The following is a 15,915-nucleotide window of genomic DNA, read 5'->3' as shown; positions in this document are numbered from 1 at the left end:
AACAGAAATCCAACAGCTACCTCATCTCCATCAGCAATGGGAAGGCACTGCTGTGCAATAAGTCTCACGCCATTAGACGAATTATATCTCATCTCCATTAATTCATTAATACTTGTCAAGAGATTTTAAAGAGAGGAATTTAAATCCGCGAAATAGCCAAGATGCATATTCAGAAATCAGGCCACATCTGCAGTCCAACATCGTGGGTAATGAGGAGATGGAGAAGCAAGCATCCCCCAGCCTCTCGCATCCTGACCGCCATTTGTTTCCCCACAAGCAACAGACGACTTCAAGCACGAGGACTTCTTCCATATTTGCAGCCATCGCAACCAGAGATGGAAATCAACCACTGGGAAGCTGGAGGAGGGCAACAGGCAGGCTCCAGCGCCCACAAGGACCACGGGCAGCACAGCACCCCACAGCTGAACCACAACACTTCCTTTCAGCTCTACACACCTGCCATCCATTTCTGCCAACAACCTATCGTATCTCCATACCAAGAGGTATGAGAAGGTATGCTCTGCTGCCAGCATCCCTTTCAATGAATGTCAGTTCACCAACAACATATAGAAGACCCCTTAACACCTGAACCAGGAGAACCAAGGAGTACAACAAAACCACAGACGCTTCTGCTCAACGCTAAGGGAAATCCACTCATCTCCATGTGGAGCTCTCAGTTGGCCCCAATATCCAACGCCACATTACACACGCCAAAAGCAAACCAACAGGCAAGAGTGCATCATCAAAACAGCTGGATCGAACAAGCACGAGCCATTCCTTGTGGTAAAAGCAGATATTTCCAAACAGGCCTACAGGAGCACAGTCACTAAACGCAGCATTTGGGGTTTTTTTTGTTCTTTTAAGAAAAGTCCATTGCTCAAGTTCTCCAAATGAGATCTGTTCTCACACACGAAGACCAAATTGATCCAGAGAACTATGAATTCCAGGTAAAACGAAATATACTTCAACTATTTCATTCACAAAACAAAAATCTGGAAAGAATATTTTTTCTTAATGTAAGAACCACCTTGAAATTCATTTGAAAAAAGTCAACCATCATCTGCAGCAGTAAGAAAAGTAACTCAGTTTTCCTCATCAAATACATGGTACAGAACCAGGAAGCTGTGCCTACATCCAATAGCAGTGAAACACATTAGGTACATGTGCAGAACAATTTTAGGAAAACAGACCATTTAGGAAGTATGTTGTCCAGGAAATCTGCTCACAGTTTCAGTACACACATACACGACTGCATAAGCACATCTAAAAACCTTGCAGAAAGCACTGAAGCACATTTATTAGAACACATTTGCCCAGCCTTCAATACGATACTGACTGCACCTTAAAATTACTTCAGAAAGTTTAGAAGTACCCCGATAACACACCACATTGAGAAAAATGCCCACCATTAAGCACCTGAACGAGCAAACCAGAATAAATATTCATTACAAGTCACAGCAAAGGGAAGATCATCTGTAAATGAAAACTGCATTTTAAATATCAAGAACACAAAAATTTTACCTTGCCTTTAGTGCTTGGCAGCTAAAATATTTCTCACTTTCATAGCAACCAAAAATATAACACACTTAAATATCAACATGACCAAGAAAAGATTCAGCCAGAAAGGACAAACACAAAGCATGAAAGAAACCAAAACCTTTTATTAATTAAGACACTTGAAAAAAATACATTTTGTCCAATGGGATAGTAACAGATTTCTTACCAAATTTATTTCTCTCTTAAGGATATATAACCTGAGAATTAAATTTTACCACCCAATCCTCAAACAGATCCATCACTGGATAACCACTGACAGTCCCCTGATCAATTCAAGTGCAAAGTCCATTTTGATTGGATGATCACAACCCAGATCTTCTCTGGTTTAAAAAACACAGGAGTCCATGTTTTAACGTCCTTCTCTTGGACAGATATATCACTCATGCATTAGTCCACTTCCTCAACCTCCCAATCAAGAGTGGAACTGCCATCTTGGTCTCATTCGTAGACTCCTTTTGACATTCTTCATCTTACTGGATTCTTTATGGAAAATTAAAAGAAAAATGCTGTTGGAATACAGATCATCTTATCTTTAAACTAAGACATTCAACTACTGTACCTTAGAATATGCTTCATCCCATATCATGCACCCAAAAATATCTATTTTTATCATGAACTAAGACGGTCAATTTATCAGTTCAAAAGTAAAAAATAGGAACTTTAACCCAAACTGTAAAGAAACAGAGCAGGAATGATTACAACTTCAAGAACCTTTTCAGGCTCCATAAGCTCCATTCAATTATTTTTTTTCCCCGTAGTGTTAAAACACCAGATAAATCAATAGTGGGAAATATGAGATATTTGCCCTGGGAACCATCTGTATTGGTCTGACCCATCAACAAAAGCTGACACTGCTTAACAAAACAATTACAATTAACCCAAAAATTTTAACTGCTGTCCACTCTCTTCAAACACAGTGGTCCATCAAAACCAACATGAAATTATGAAAACTGGTTTCCTATATGGAGACAGTGACTGGAAACAAGACATTCTTCAAGTTACACCAACATAACCCAGTTTTCCAGCTGATGGAAGACACACGGCTCAACAACAACAACAAAACACGCTTAAAAACAAACAGGATGGCTGATCTAGTGAGCAGTGGGGAGAAACATGTCAGAAGGCAGGTGAATATGGGCACAAGTTAGATTAATTGCTTTAGTAAGGCCACCATACCACTCCTGACCCAAATTCCAACTTCCATTTTCATGTAACAACAATCTAGCTCGCAGGTAAATTACAAAACCCAAACTCCTCAAACAAATTCAAGGGGGATAAGCAAAAACCAAATGTCTCCATCTTTACATTTTCCTCCAAGAAAAAAACAGCTTTGGTACTTCAAGGCAACTACTCCAGCTCCTAACATACAAAAGTTACTTTATGGTAAAAATATCATTTTGAAATGAACAACGACCACAGGGGATGAGACTGAAACAATGAAAAGATTTTACAATGGCTTCATGATTTTGAATATCTGCACTCTTAACGATTTCTTTTTTTGTTTTGAATGTGCAAAGCTTTAACCTCATTTTCGTCTGAGAGCTAACTCCACCTCTATGCTGTTCCTGTCAGAGTCCTGGGCATATCCTCATAAGGGATACAGAAATTACCCACAGTACAGCAAGAATCAGTGGAGCCATCTAGTGGCCCCTCTGTTACCCAAGTCTCTTCATTCTCATCTCAAAATTACCAGTAAAAGCAAAATAAATAGCAATGGAACCAGTGCAGCAAGCCTCCATTTGACTTTCACAACTGCCTATGGGTCTTACGCTCTATATTCCTCTACAGACAAGTTTCCTCCTTGTTGAAACACAATGGAAAAGCAGCACAACGCACAGAAGTGGAATGCAGGATCTGGTCATTCACTTTGCTTGATAAACATCGTGCATCATTTGTGCTACTAATGGTATTTAGTCATGACATCTTTGGCTTCTGCTTTTGAAAATGCAGACATTCGCCTGAGTTCTTTGTTTCAAGCATTCAATTCATCCTCAGTTAGGACAAATTAAATATTTGGAAAGGTTTCTTTTCATTGCTAGACTAAAGAAACCATTTGGGGCTTGGTTGGTTGGTTGGAATTTTTGTTTCAAACTCGTTTAGTCATTTGAAGATTAAGCAATACTTTGGGTATTTTTAACAATAATGTTAAAACATACCAAAACATGAGGATAAAAAGAAAAAAAATCACCAAAGTACATCACTGTTACGGTCAAATATTCAGAAGCACTATCAGGAATGCATTGGAAATCCTACAAATAATATCTTTAAAATGTTTTATTTATTTTAAGAAATAAGTGGATTTGATTGCTGATAATAGCTTTCCTCACCTCTCAAAAATTGTAATTCAGCTGCATATCACTCAACCTTGAATGGCCCTTTTCAGTTGACTTAGCTTTCTGCCTTAGACACTAATGAGATCAGCCAAGAACAATTTGAGGGCAAACTTTTTGACTAGGTTCACCTACATTTGGTTGCACAAAAAGCTTTGCAAGTAACCCTGTCACATTTACTTCACTCTCTTCTTCTGACCTTGCAAAATAATTAGCAGTAAACAGAACTGTGAGCATAATTAAAAAAAATGCTGCTACAGCCATTGGTCTAGAAGTCATTCATACATCAAGAAGATGCCACAGTAATGGCTGAAGTCTTAAGAGCAATTGGTATTCTTCACGTGAAATTTACCTCTTCATTAAAAGATTTCACAATACCTGTTTACTCCTAAGTTTTCTTTGTGAAAAAATTTGCTAAGAGACTTCAGTAGCATTGCTAAAATACACTCCTCCACTAAGACAGTGATCCTATGTTTGCTGTAACCATAGAACAGCTAAATTCCTGCCAGATAACGAGAGCACTTAATTCCTTCTGTAACATCAGTTAAGCAATACCTCCATTTTTCAAATTTCTATCACCTACTCCTTGACGCATTTGTCCCCAGGCCCAGTCCTTTGGGCAAGGTAAAGGCCATAGGCAGTCAATGCGGTACTGTTTCCCTCAGACCGATGGTAACATACTGACAAGTCTGCCAACACTGGAAACATTTTTGAAAAGCTTTGTTTACAAAGCTTTTGCTTCACATCATTACTTACTAGATACTGTTTCTACTCAGAGCCCAAAGCACCAACATACATCCCTTACGGCCAAAACCTCGGTCTCCAGATCTTTTGTCAGCTGAAAGCCTACATTTCTCAAGTACTGAGATTGAAGACCAGGGACAACATCCGAAATAACCATGTCTCAGTGCAGGTGTGTAGGACACCAACACAGTCACAACTTCTTCAGGCTGAAGTCTCTCATATTCCAAAGCTTGTATACAAAGATCACAAATTGCAAGCTGAAGAAATGGACTCCAAAGAGGGAGCTGAACAGACAGAACGAGGTTCTGGCAGACGAAACCTCACGTTCTATTACTTCAAAGTTCACTAAAAATTTTACTTCGAAGATTCATTAAAGATTTTGAAGATACCTCTGGTAGCTTTCATGCTAAAAGGAAAAGCAGATTTGCCCTCTGTTGACATCTGGAGCCTCTAAAGTAAGTAAGCAGGTGCTGCGTGCAGTCCTAAGTTCCCTTTCACATCCCTACATGTTCAGTAAGCACAGCTGGGAAAGCACAACTCCTGGAGGTCAGGTATGTTTCAGCTGAGAAAAACAGTTTTCCAAGTTTTTGAGACTTAAGAGAATAATCTGTGAGCAAGGACTTCATGAACATTTCTGAAGTACTGTTTTTGAAGCCGACAGTAAGTCGCATTAAAAAGTATCCTGAATGAACACGAGCCACACAGATTTTACTGCACATTGCAAAGTACATCAACTTCATTAAAGCTCCTCGTGTTTTCAGGCATTTTCCTCTCCCCTCTAACTAAGGAATTAAAAATTACAAGTATTTTAGAAGTATTTTAAAAACATTTATTTATGTTGGTAACCAGGTAAGGTGCTAAAACACCCTTTCACAACTCATACATTTCTAAGTTCTTTTGCAAATTCATTTTGAATCAACTGATCTTGAAGACAACTATCTCCAATTGTGAGTTTCACATTTACCCCCTCCTGGAGGTAAAGACTACAGAACAAGGATGGAAAAATTACTCTGTGTGTAATTTTAAGCCTAATTCCTCCTCAAGAAACCAAATCTGACACAACTCATTTACATTTCAATGCCAGAAAATGGGAAAATGTACAGAAAAAATGCAAGAAAACAGGTTAAGATTTCATACTGACGTGCAACACATTAATAAATCATGCTTAAAGATTATAGGAGATGATCAGGGAAGAAAGCTAACAGTGGACAGTAGCTCAGCAAGAGTTTCAAGGAACAGCTAGAAAGAATCACATCTGCTTGTAGCATCTGAAGAAAGAAGCTGTTATACACATACTTGCACAATGAAAGATAGCTTAGTACTTGTAAAAGGACATCATAAAATTTCCAGAACACTGGAAGTGGTGAAACACTAAGCAAGGATTATCAGAAACATGCCTGCTCACTGAAATGAATCCCTCGAAGTTAGACATTTCTACTCTTGCTTCATGACCCAACACAGTGATAAAATGCTTCAGAATGAAGCGTAACAAAAAAGCAGCACAAGGCCAAAACGTGTCCTGGAGTGACTCCACCCCCACTCCTTTTTCTTTTCAAAAGAGCTCTACATCAGTCTTCACATCATATGAAGAGAACAGAAGGAAGCAGGTGACTCGGGAGCAGTTGCTTTTCCAGCACGTGAGGCAGCCCTGATGGCATTTCATCCCAGTTAATCTGGTTGCTGGAGGTCGCTGCTAACGTGCCAGTTAAATGTTAACAGATATCATGTATCACTGAAATAGGAATATTTGCATCTTGGAACACTTTTCAAGCTACCTGCAGACCAAGGCAGGCACTACTCAATCAGACACCCTTCCAAATAGAAAGAACTGTCCCCAAGAATGTCTCTTTTGAAGAAACATTCTGAAGCACAGCTTCACATGAATACAAAGCCTCCTACTAAAGTCATGTGATGTACACAAATCCAACGGACGTCCTAACAGAAAATGTAGAACCAAGGGGTCTGAATGTTAAGCAGATAGGAAAACAGAAGGACTTGAGATTCCAGAGACAGCTCCTAAAAGAGTCACAGAAAGTGCCAGAGACAGCAAACGGTTACAAAGACCAAACTGCTTTTAGTAAAGGGAGATGGAGATTAACCCATCCTCCTGTTCAGTGCAGAACTGAATGAATTCTTCCACTCAAGCCTGCCATCCCTACATTTTGACTATACGGGGAATGATTCTTAAATGAAAATGTATCAGCTAGCAATTTAATGCAGCAAGCTGTATCAACATTACAAACAACTTTCTGCAAAGCTCAAACACTCAAAGATGAACAGAAGCAGAATAATCATAGAAGAAAAAAGTCTATGGAGACAACTGCTATCTGCTCAAGCCCCTCACTTGAGGCTGACAGAAGCATAAAGGGACAACATTAAATGCTTGCAAGGCAGATTTATCCTGCTGTGACACTTTCCACTCCATTTGTTACCTAAACTTTAAGTGCATAGTATTCCCTTGTAGTGACAGGCAAGCCCTTCTATACTAGCATATTTATGATTCAATAGTTCTCATAAATATGGAGTTCAGTGACAGAAGCAGCAGACCGAAATACCACAATTACATATGAAAGCTCTTCTTCAGCAAAGTAGCTTTCATTTCTTATAGCTCAGCAAGAATGCTGCTGTGGTCCTCCAACGTAGAAACATACACATGCACAGCAAAACTTGCAAAAACTTCAGGATGTATTCAGCCAAAAACTTCAGCAAGTTCAACATTACAGACATGTGATGGTTCTTGGTTTTTTTTTTTTTGTCCCCACTCCCTCCTTTTTTGGTTATTTTTACAGCTAAATCATAAAGATTATTAGGAATAACAACTTACCAGTGCTTCAACCAAGAGCAGTTATTTTGCTTACAGTAAATCATTTCATCAACACATCTGTAGAGAAAACAGTATGTTAAATGCTTAAATTAATAATAATAAAAAAATAAAAACATACAAGACAAAGACCTAGAAGACCAGAACACTAGCCTGAGCCTACAAGAGAAGTCCTAAAACCATTCCCAAGGAGATCACAGCATGAAGTATGGAAGACACTTCTATGCAGAATTTGAACCTGAGGTATGGCTGGGCAACGTGCTGCCAACAAATGTGTACAACAATCCCCAGAAAACTGCATACAAATCTCCTCAGAAGAAAATAAACAGGCATCAAGTGGAAACACGTTGAAACTGATCTGCCTTCCACATAAAAGTAATTAAAATGCTAATTTCACAAATAGGGGATATCAGTTAGATGCAACAGGATAGTTTAACAGACTCGCATGGAACAAGTTATCTGATCTCTATCTTAAAGAGCTGTTCATTGTGGTCTCGTGGTCAAGTCCCACATATAAAAACACCACTTGGAAAATGCTTATTGCCAATTCCCATCAATAAACATCTATTAAGAATCATTTTATGCAGAGGTAGCAAGATTAAAATAAAACCTGAAACTCCAGAACTCACCAATCCCTCTCCTCACTGAATTTCATCCATGCTAATTAACCTACAATCACGAGACACACAAGTTAGCCTTCTAACATATAGAAGGAAACTGCTTCTCTCATGATCTCTCGAAGTATATTTATACTAGAATACAGCCTCCAACAACCTAAAAATTAATGAATCTGTATGGTGACAGCATAGCATGGCTGATTTTCTACAGTATTGTAAGTTCATCTTCAAAGTGTTAGCCACTCAAATGGCTATAAAGAAAACATGAACAGAACTCATTTATTTGCTGCTACAATTTACTTAAAGCAATTAATATGGTAAAAAAAAACCCTTTAGGAAGGAGAAATAATAAAGATCATGAGTTCTCAAGTGGCATAAGCACAAAGGATATCAAGATGAATACAGAATTTACATGTTTAAAACATGTATTTAAAACGTGATCCAACAGCTGTTAGTAAATGGAAGCACAAAATGAAGGTACTCCTAAAATGGTGGATGAGTGCTCCGTACAACACAACATGGTTGCCAGTTTTGGATCGTTGAAGAGGCATCTATCAGTCATTTACTCAGAACACAAATAAAAAGCTTAAGATATGAACTAGATAAACAGGCTTAATTACTCCCTTAAATTTCCCTCCCTCCTATATATAACACTGCACTCAATTGAACACTTAGAACGTATGATTTAGTATTGTGAAAACCAAGTAAAACTAACTGTATAAACATTTTCAACTTCCAGCACTCAGTCATGTCTAACAACGTCTAACACGGCTGGAAATAAATTATCTACCTTCAGGCTGCTTCCTGTATTCTTTATATCTACAGTCAGCATCCATTTAAGGTAATTTCTCAGAAGCATCAATAAGAATATAAAATACAGCTTCATATCAGTACACAGTAAAAGCTTCCCCTAAGTGAAGTTCAGACTTGACTGGACAGCACTCTTCCTAACTCAGACAAGATTTGGAAAACGTTATCTAGTATTTGTTGTGGTAGCATTGCTAAGAAGCAGTGGAACTTCTCTATGTTGAACACATGGATCAAGCAGTGAGTTTCATAAAACAACACTAAAATAGACTAACGTAGCCAAGCAAGTGATCCTTTTTTTCCACTATTTTCAAACACGCCATAGCAATTTAATTTACAATTGTTAACAACCATTACATGTTCACTCCATAACTATTAAATGCACCACAAAAGCAGAAGGCTTATGCCAAGAGTAACAGACAGGGAAGACAGTAAATACAAGGTTAAGATGATTAACATATCTATTTCCTATTTTGTGTTCTTTCATACATGACAAATTGAACATCTTTTAATCAAACTAGTCACAGTAATTACTGTGGACATCATGGGATTCCATTTTAAAATAAATGTGGACTTATTTGGTAGTCTTACAGCCATGCAAGTTTTGCATCATATGTTCTACTCCTTCAGCAAGAGCACCAGTAGCTCCATGAAGCAAAAAAACACGTCTCCTTTCGTAACACAAGGTGAGACTAGCTGCTCTTAAACCACTGACTTGACATTACATTCTTTATCGTGAGAAACTGAGAAAGTATTTTAGTGAAGATGACCTACGGCCATACCAACAGCTTTCCACAAAGCTGTCCATCCTACAAATGTTATGCCTCATTAATATGCTGCAGTGTGGGCATGAACTTAAATCTTTCCTTCAGTCCCCAGTAACACGCACCCAGCCTGCGAAGTTCTACCTAACCTAAGGAGCAAGCTGACACTATTAGATGAAAAACACATTCATACAGAAAAAAAAAAAGGCTCCATAGAGGTCACAGAATCAGCAAGGAACTTTTAAAACTGTTTGTATTGTAAGTATCTATTCAGCACAAACAGCATCATGACGATACACGAAGTACATAAGAACGGCTCCATTCCATATGCATTCTAAAGCACTCAGGTCAGTCAAGATGACTCAGCTCATAAGCATGTTTTAAAGGCAAGTCAGTTAAAAGTGATATAACTTGGGAAGTTTAAGGATATAGCATTAGGACACAAATCTTGAGTTTGACACGCTCCATTATTTACCACCAGGCTCTGAGCATGCTTGTCTGTGAATCCCAGCCTCGTTGATATCACAGACTGCGTAATACTCCTGGCAATTGTGGCCCCTCAAAAGTGAAGGTTCATGTTGGATTTCAAGTATATCCTGCTGCTCTTCTCAAGGCATCGGATCATTCCTAATACACATTTCTAGTTCTCAAACTTCTCAGGTATTTGCACAGTAGAGGTCCAGAATGCACATAACAACCCTGCTCATTTCCAATCAGTTGTGTTTTGCTGCAGCACACCCACAGTTCATGGTCTGTGCCTATTACCTGAAAACACTAACTGATTTCCTTCTTGCCTTTTGTCTGCAGTGTGTTTCTGCTAAAAGTTTATTACAATACAAACAGTTTTAAAATGCCTAATGAAAATTGGTATGTAACTCCTCTTATATGAGCAGGCTGAAGGTTCATCCAAGCCAAGGAGAACAGCTGCACTCAGGTAAGTTGGTAAGATCAGTATTAAGTTATCAGGACAAAATGTGTATTTGTTTAAAAGCAGGACTTTTTTGAGACTTCTGCTACGTATCTCCAAGCAGATGCCTGTAAGCTCTGAAGTCCAAATTTGCACTGAAGAGCATTAGCATCGGAAGCTGTGAAAAGGAACCAGTTAAGACAGACAAACAAGATTTCCCAACCTTTAATTACACAGTGGTGAGAGCGTGGCACAAACGTAACACGTTACTCTGCCTCTAAATGCAGAGCACCGAAATGTAAAAATTAAAATTCAGACATTAGAAAGCTGATTAACAATTACTGCAAGGACAGCAAGATTTCTTCATTCAGACCAAACGTGGGTTGTTTAAGATTTTAAGAGTAAAATTATGTTGAAAGGAGAATTTTGTTTATTCTGAAAAATTGTACATAAAACCTTGTGAACAGCACTTGTTAACAAATTGATACCTTGAATTTAAATATTTAAGGTTTGACTGAAGTGATTAACAGGGACAGCAGCTCTCACAAGCACTGCCTTACTCTACAGTTATGCTCGTTTCAGATTCTTGAAGAACATCTGAAGAATGACAAAAATCTTACAAAATTTGTGAAGAGATTTTAACGTTATTTAGCACAGAACAGTTCTCAAATGCACTGAGACTCGAAAGAAAATTCAACAAGTTCTTAGCTTAAATACGTAATGTTTATTTGGCTAAAAAAATTGTGCCTAGAATTAAAAAAAAAAGAAAGCAACAAAACAAAAGTGGCGTAACGTACCTGGCACACACAGCACTGAGTTGTGATCAAGGTCTCTCACTTGACCAGCCACATGAATCCTCTGAAGGAGAGTATCCGTTAATAGCCTTTAAAGAAAAAAACAGCAAAAGAAGTTCGTCTGAGAAGAAGGATATGCAGATTTTATCTATGGTCTTAATGCTCTTGAGCAATATAAACTTCTTGGTAACACATAAGGTGTCTTATGATTGATAAAATTGTACCTGCAATACAAAAAGGCAGTATCTGTATTCGCCAAGCATTAACAATCAGGTCTCCCGAAAATGAAGATGACCCCACAGAACGGACTTCTGCACAAGTACTTGAAGTCTGGAGTTATTACTGTCACTTACAGGCGTTACCATGTGCCCAAGCATTAATGCTACGAACTCAGTAAGTAGCAAAAACACACAATTTTTGAAGCTGGATGCATGTTTTCACAGGTGGAATGAGACAAATGCAGTCTTTGGATTTATATGGATGCACTGCCATTTCCCCTCAAATACAAGACATGCGTCTGTTTACACATACACAGTATTTATTTTCATAAATAACCTCAGCACAGCTGAAGTGAAACAGGAGAGGTGGCGTGTACTTCATTAATTTTTGTAAGCCTACCCATGTCTGTAGAAAGATCGCATCTAAAAGTTCCAGACCGTTAATAAAACGCGTCCCTTCCAATTCAAATTTATTTTCTTTTCCTTTTTTTCCACAGAAATAAAAAAGCAAAACTCACAATCATATGATTAGCAGTACGTGTACATACTAACACAAGTTGTAACCACTCTTACCTAAGAAGAGAAGGTACCAACGATTCTTCTGGAAGCCATTCAGGAAATAAAGGTATTGTTCACGGAGCTGTACCTAAAAGAAAAAAAAGAAACAACTATTCAGCATTTTGCCTTGGAAAATTTGGACACAACGCTTGAAAATTAGTGCCATTTAGATAACCATTAAGTTAGGAAAAACTTACAAAAGCAGTAACCGTGTCTTTGTAACTCAGCTCTAAAATACAATTACGGGTGACTGCATATACCTGGCTGAAAAACACTGGAGATGGAAAGTGACTGACACACAACACGCATGATCCGTGTTTCTGCATGAATAGCTGTGATCTGCTCCTCTATCTCCTCTGACTAAAAGATCAAATGCTTAAGCAGTTTAGTTTTTCAGAACGCCTCTCAGCCTCTGCACTTCTCTCACACTGAAGTCCTTACAAGTGTGCAATGCAATTGTTTGCTATCGCTGCAAGTTTTCAAATGGTTTCTGTCATCAGTCTCTCCGAATTGTAAGTCAGGAGTTACTCCATTGCCCCAAATAAGGTTTCTTTTTTGCCCCTTCCAATACAGTCTTAATGCCTTCACAGCTCTGTGACCTTTAATCAGATGCCCAGCTCTGCTCCTCAACACAACCAACACCATATCTGCATTACCTTCAGCCAACTTTCCTCGCTTTTTGGGAAAGGGCTCCATATCTAATTCTGCAGCGCTTACATTTACCACCACTGTTTTACACTAGAACAAGTTTGAAATAATTCTGCTCATACGTAATTGAACATTTGTTTTCATGTTACATTAAGGTTCTAAATTTAAACACTAACATCCTATACATACAAAAATGCGCAATTATTCAACAAAATATGTTAAAAACTGCAAGCAATTTACTGTGAGAGACAGTTGCTATTTTGGCTTCAGCAGCTGAAAGAAACAAATCAAAGCTATTTAAAAATACGTCCCCTCATAGACTAAAAAGGAGGGAAAAAAAAAATCAACAAAAATACAGACAACCACCTAAAGCTGGAACTTTCTTTTCAACAAAGTCTGCATGTCAGAGCCTATTCTACACTGCAGAACTGCTGCTGGAATTATAAAGCCATAATCCAAACCTAAAATAAAGATACGAAGCACTCTGCACGAAGATGATAGAACTCTAATGGCTGCTCAAACTTATACCTCCATCTCTAAAAAAAGCCAACTTTCACTGTTGCAGGGAAGGATTCACATTTGCAGCAGAAAAAAAATGGAAATATGGGTTTACCTCCAACTGCAGCATTTAAAACCTGCTCGGAGTTTTATAATCTTGTACAGTAAATGAATCCAATAAATATGGCTACACACAATATCCAATTAAAACTCAAGTCCTTAATATTTACCTCCTGTTTTACTGCAGTGACTTCTTATACATTTGGAATTGCAGATTTAGCCCTAAACTGGTGACTGCTGAACAGAAGCCAACACAAAACAAACACCAGGCATTCCATTTAAACTTGCATTTTTCAGAAGTCTTGCAATAGGTGTCGGACAACTTCTACATTATTAACAAGCAAAACAACGACAGAAATTCTACATACACAGAAATGTCTGTAAGCTCCCTGAAAAACGCACAAACTGAACACTAGGAATAAATCTGTCACCCAACAAATGCTTTTTAAAAGCTTCTACTGTCACAGAGGAACCCATTCGTCTCCATATCGCATAATTCCTATTTTAAGTAAGCACCTTTTCTTCTCCTACCATCACCCAAATCACAACTGTAGTATTCTGCCAACTTTAAACTACAGACTTGGCACTACCGATCTTTGTTTTCCTCACGCTTGGAAGTTTTCGTATTGCCATTTAAATCGCAAAATCCTATCGTCCGTAATTGTTAAGAGTTTTCTTTAAAGTTCAGCACCCGAACAACTGTTTTCCAAGTGCGGTATATTTCTATATCCACTGTCTCAATAAAGTACCGAGTCGTCTCATCCGCAGCCTGTTTTGGTTTTTTTTTTTTTTTCTTGCTGGTTTAGAAAGAGTTAAAAGCCAACACCCCACCAAAAAAAAAAAACACGAAGAAAAAAAACATTAAGTTTTATTTTTAAGAGAAAAAGACATGGCGTCTTTGTTCTTATCAACAACGAAAACATACCCCCCATCCGAGCAGCAGCGGACAACAAACGCTCTTGGAACAGACAGGAGCTTTGGGGCTGAACACCTAACTGCTGCCGTACCACGGTCCGCTCCCCGCGGGTTCTCGCCGCTGCAGTGGAGTCGGAGGGCGGCTCGGCTCCGCACGGAGGGGCTGAGCCCCGCAGCCCCCGGCTCGCTGCCGCACCGGAGCTGCCGTCCGCCGTCTCCCCCATCCGCGGTTCCCCGGCCCCGGGGCCGCCCCGCACGCGGGGGGCGGGGAGCGCTCCGCAGCCCGAGAGGCGGCGGGGACGGAGCGGAGCGGGGCTCCCTCTGCGGCACCACGGTCCCCTCTCGGCCCGGAGGGGCTCGTGGAGAAGAGCCGGGGTCCCCCGGGCTGTCCTCGGGGAGAAGGGGGGGGAGAGGGGGGAAGGGGAAGGGGGGGGGTCGGCAGGAGCGGCGGCGGCCCCCTCCCCCTCCCGGCTCCAAGGACATTTTGTTTTTCCTCCCAAGGACAAAGGACAATGAGGAACGGGGCGGCTCGGGCACTTACCGGCAACTGCAGCCCGCCGCCAGCCGACGAGGGCCCCGAGGAACGGGGCACCGCTGCCCTCCTCGCGGTGCCAGCGCCCGGGGGACAGCTCCGCGCCCGCTCGCGGAGGGCGAGGCTCGGGCAGGGCTCGGCATCCCGGCGCCATTGCCCTTCGCCCGTCGCAGCCCTTCGCCGGCTCTCCCGGCCGCGCTCCGGAGCCCCCGGAGCCACCGCAGCGCCGGGCCCGACGTGGCCGCTGAGCCCGGCGCCCGGAGCGCCCGTCGGACCGCCCCGTTCCGAGCGGCGGAGAAAGCGCTCGGGAGCCGGGCGGCGGCGGCGGCTGCTTCCCCGGCCATCTTGTGCCGTGTGTGTGAGGGAGTCTCTCCCGTCTCCTCTCAACTCCTTCCTCCCCTCCCCCCCGCACAACATGGCCGCCCGCTCGCTACTCACTGCGGCGAGGAAGGGGCGGGGCCGCGCCCCTGCCCCCTACCTACGGCGCGCAGCGGCCCCCCCCTCCCTCGCCCGGCCGCCTTCGACTGCGCGTGCGCATCGCGCCACTCTCCATTGGCCGCACCGCGCCCTCCCCGCCGGGACCGAGGGCGCGCACCGCTCCTATTGGCCGCGCCGCGCCCTCCTTCGACCTCCCCACTCCGGGCCCGCGCGCACCCGCGCCGCCGCTTCCCATTGGCCGCGCGGTGCGCCACTCCCCGCCTCAAAGGCCGCCGGCCGCTGCCCATTGGCTGCTGCCCGCCTCCGCGTGCCCGCCTCGGGCTCGCGCCCCGTCCGCCCAGGCCTCCCCTAAGGGGGAAGGAGGCGGCGGGAGCCGGCTGTCAGCGCCCACCCCGGCGGCGGCCCCAGCCCCACCTGGCCGGGGCATCCCCGGCTCCACCCAACCCCAGACCCGCTTGAGCTGAGCACCGCCTCTCCCTCAGACAGGGCTTCAGCAAACCTCTCAGGCGCTCTCAAAGCACCTCGGCTCTCTCCGTCCTTGACACAGGGCAGCCTGCACTCGGGCCCACCTCACCACGAGGCACGAAGACGTTTCTCCCTTAACCTGAATGCCACCCATCCACGCAGAGAGCTGCAGGAACCGTGTCAGCTGCAGGCCTGCAGCATCACCCTGTCCACATCATCGCCTTAAAACCCTCCACAGCACC

General features: G+C 41.9%; 1 protein-coding gene across 3 annotated transcripts in view; it reads right to left on the bottom strand.

Annotated features, from left to right (window-relative positions):
- CHD2 (chromodomain helicase DNA binding protein 2) overlaps positions 1-15,915 on the bottom strand; it is a 284,189-nt gene that overhangs the window by 50,091 nt on the left and 218,183 nt on the right. For 2 of the 3 annotated variants that reach the window (XM_065734009.1, XM_065734013.1), the window contains exons 1-2: positions 11,345-11,869; positions 7,456-7,512 (exon numbers count right to left, since the gene is read on the bottom strand). The exons of the other annotated variant lie outside the window; for it this stretch is intronic. The gene's annotated coding sequence lies outside the window, so the exon portion shown is untranslated. Of the gene's footprint in view, positions 1-7,455; positions 7,513-11,344; positions 11,870-15,915 lie in introns of those variants that run through there. 3 annotated transcript variants of the gene reach the window in all.

Source organism: Cyrtonyx montezumae, unplaced genomic scaffold, assembly GCF_038088225.1.
Source record: "Cyrtonyx montezumae isolate F1298 unplaced genomic scaffold, pur_monq_1.0 scaffold_17, whole genome shotgun sequence".
NCBI lineage: Eukaryota > Metazoa > Chordata > Aves > Galliformes > Odontophoridae > Cyrtonyx > Cyrtonyx montezumae.
Note: the sequence above shows the minus strand (reverse complement) of the source record. Positions and strands in the feature narration are given on the sequence as shown.